Here is a 2,978-nt window from a genome sequence, read left to right on the forward strand (position 1 = left end):
TTGACGGTGTCATGTGCTTCAATTAACTCTCATTTTGCTCCCCCGATCATTGATGTCGATGTGTTGTCAATGCTTTGGTTTCTAGATCAAACACCTCTGATGCGATGCTCCATTGAGGTGACCAAGGTAATGGGAGGTTGGTAGAATCTCCTACAACTAATGAGGTAGTTGAAATCCTAGGGGATCACGTAGATGGGTATTTTAGAGGGTTTAGATAATGATTTGACTATTGGTTCAAGTCTAATCTCTATAACAAGGTAAAAATTAAGTTCATCTTCTTCATTAATGTTGAAATTTTCTTTCAAGTGATGAATTACAAGGAAGATTACTTATATCTATTGAATTTATAGGCTTACAATGTGGGATATGAGTGAGAAATATCATACGCTTCTATTGTACAAAAAATTCACAATATTGCCTAACAACCGAATGCTCTTTTATAAGAAACTATTTTGCAATGAATATATAATGACTAATTAACAAATTTGTTGATTAGAACGAAATGGCTTCCGATAGGATCGAACCCTTTATCTATCACATTGAAAAAAATCATAATTATATTTGTTGATTGCTAGATTCATTTTTCGATCGAATCGAGTGGTCATTCGATTCCATCAAGTTGCATCGACAGCCTGTCAATGGGATTGAGAACCACTAAAAAACTATTGTTTTGGGCATACAATTTCACAATAGCTTTTCACTTCTTTTAGCTTTACTTAACATGTTCCAATTAGACTTCTAAGACTAATGGGTAATCAAAAGAGGTTTACATATTAAGGCATGATCAGTTAGAGGTTCAAGGGTTGTTTTGGGTCAACATTAGGGTCACCAAGCTACCTCATTTGCATGTTCTTCACTTTCTTAATGCTTTACATCCTCTTGGTAGAGCTGGGCATCGGACCGAGTCGGATCGGATTGGGTCTAACTCGATTCGGTCCAAAATCTACATAGGCTAACCTGAACTCAATCTGATCTGGGACCAAGTCCGGGACATCTGATTCAAACCGATCTAATGCATGGTTGGCCTGACTCGAATTGAGTCCGACTCGGTCAGGGAAACCGAGTTGTATCGGGTTGGGTACGATTCAGATTGAACTTTTTAACTGTGAAAATCATTATCCTTATTGCTATTTTCAGTGTGGTCCATTTGAGCTTTATATATGATTCTTTTTTTTTAAATGCTCTAAAATAATCACGAAAAATGGATAAATGGTATGGATATAATAATACATCATTGTAGGGCCCATGTAATTTTGATCTCGTTTGAGCTGTTCGTACAACTCGGAGCTTGAGGCGCGTCTCTGCTCGTCTTTGTACGACATGTATCTACACAGCTGTTTGACGTGCTGTGTACGAAAGTGCAGGTGTGTTGACATGCACAACATGAAAGTGCAGTTGTGGCTGTTGTGCATTGCTATATTGATGTCAGCAAGTTCTGTGGGTCTGATCATGGGGTATGTGTTATATCCAAACTGTCCATCCATTTGGCGAGCTCGTCTTAAGGGTTGAGATGAAAAATAAGACAGATCTAACTATCAAGTGGACCACACTGAAAAAAGCAGTGGGGGATTGAACGTCTACCATTGAAACCCTTTTTAGGGTCATAGAAGTTTTGGATCAATTTGAAATTTGTTTTTCCTCTTAATTCAGGTTTTGTGACCTTATGAACAGATTGGATGGAAAATAAACGTCATGGTGGGCCCATATAACTTTGATCTCCTTTGAACTGTTCGTACAAATTGGAGCTCGAGAAGCGTCAGTACTCGTCTTCGCACGACACGTACCTACAGCAGCTATATAGTTGGTGTGTGGTACTGTAACGCCTCGACTTTTCAGGACCCGAGTATATGACTCGTTTCCCAAAAACCCAAGTGTTAACTTATAAATAGCCAAATCCCATATATAATCTTTCTTTTTTTCTTCATCAGAGTTAACAAATAAGCATAGAATGGACAAATCAACTGAAAGAGACATTTGCATTTATATTTAGAATGTACAAGAGGTCACCCATAATGATTTATACAAACCAATGTCTCAACGTTAACAATTACAAGATTTATATACATGAGAAATATAAAAGAAAAATATATAAACGAAAGCCACAAGATCGCGTAGCTTCCTTGACAAGTACAACCACGCATCCTTGACCATCATAACGACTCTTCATCAGTCTGAACCTGTATATCACTTACGCCACCTGTACTACCTGTATGCTTGTATATTTGATGAATGCGTGGCCAACTCAGTGTGAATTTTTCTCAAGATTACACATCGCCGCATTAGGTAAGCATAGTTATAAAGCAAAGCATACAAAATAATACATGATGCAGATCTTATTAGATGCATGGATGCGTGAATGCAATCATCGCCCTGGGGATGCTCATCCGTGTGGACAGTGGGCTCATCACTCATGCAATCATCGACCTGGGAAAATCATCCAGTCGGAACAATAGATTGATAATCGGTGGTCTGGGAGCTAGAGAAACGATACCCTGATGATTCTAAGGGTACATGCCACAACATCCAGAATTAGCCACTCGTCATCGCCAATATGTCATGGATGCATGATTAGCCAAATCATTATTAGTCCAGTTATAATCAGCCAATTTAAATAAGCTCAAGATCACTATGGGGGCTTGTCACCACGTAGGCCGACAGCTCGGGCATAGGTTTCATACCACCATCCTCGGCTAATGAGACTACCATCTTGGGATGTTTAATGGAAACCCGTCGACTAGTGGCCAATCATATTATAGTATATAAGGCTTACTACCACATAGTTGTATAGAATAAAACATCGAACCCATATAGGGCAAATACCAAAACAAAACCACGTATGGGGAATATCAAAACTAAACCACATAGGGCGATTAGTAAAGCTAAGCCATGTAGGGCCAATATTGAAACCATGTAATAAAATCATTGGACACAACAACCTTAGATGGTAGGCCCACATCATTAATCAATTTAAACCACCA

The sequence above is a fragment of the Magnolia sinica genome, chromosome 17 (genome assembly GCF_029962835.1).
Source record: "Magnolia sinica isolate HGM2019 chromosome 17, MsV1, whole genome shotgun sequence".
Lineage (NCBI taxonomy): Eukaryota > Viridiplantae > Streptophyta > Magnoliopsida > Magnoliales > Magnoliaceae > Magnolia > Magnolia sinica.